The sequence below is a fragment of the Penaeus monodon genome, chromosome 31 (assembly GCF_015228065.2).
Source record: "Penaeus monodon isolate SGIC_2016 chromosome 31, NSTDA_Pmon_1, whole genome shotgun sequence".
Lineage (NCBI taxonomy): Eukaryota > Metazoa > Arthropoda > Malacostraca > Decapoda > Penaeidae > Penaeus > Penaeus monodon.
The window spans coordinates 5,044,439-5,044,923 of NC_051416.1; positions in this window are offsets into that span (position 1 = coordinate 5,044,439).

Below are 485 nucleotides of genomic sequence, written 5' to 3' on the forward strand. Positions count from 1 at the left end.
AATACACAAACTGAGATGCATTATGTGAACGTAAATTACATGTTTTATATCATCATTGAAGTTGGTATCATGGATATGAATTTCTCATTCTGACAAAGCATCTTCGTGACTATAGGCTCATAACCGGAAATCTTTGTAACTGAACAGAAAAAGAAAATGCAAATACCAGTTAACATAAGCCGATGAGAGAGGATGGTAGTAAAGCGGTGAACAAATTACCATGTTTGATTTCTTTGTTGTCATTTCTTGTGATCTTACATATCAAAAATAAATATATATCATAAGAAGCCCAATGGAATGATAGTTTTATCAAGCGTAAAGAAATATACAAGTATCAGAAAATTTAAATACAATATCAATATAACCAGATATGATAGCTTTATCTGAAACTAATGAAAATAGATTACCTCGATTTCTTTCAGATATAAAAGAGATATAGAAGGTAACTGGCAACCGGTGTAATACCATCAAAGAGATTACCACGT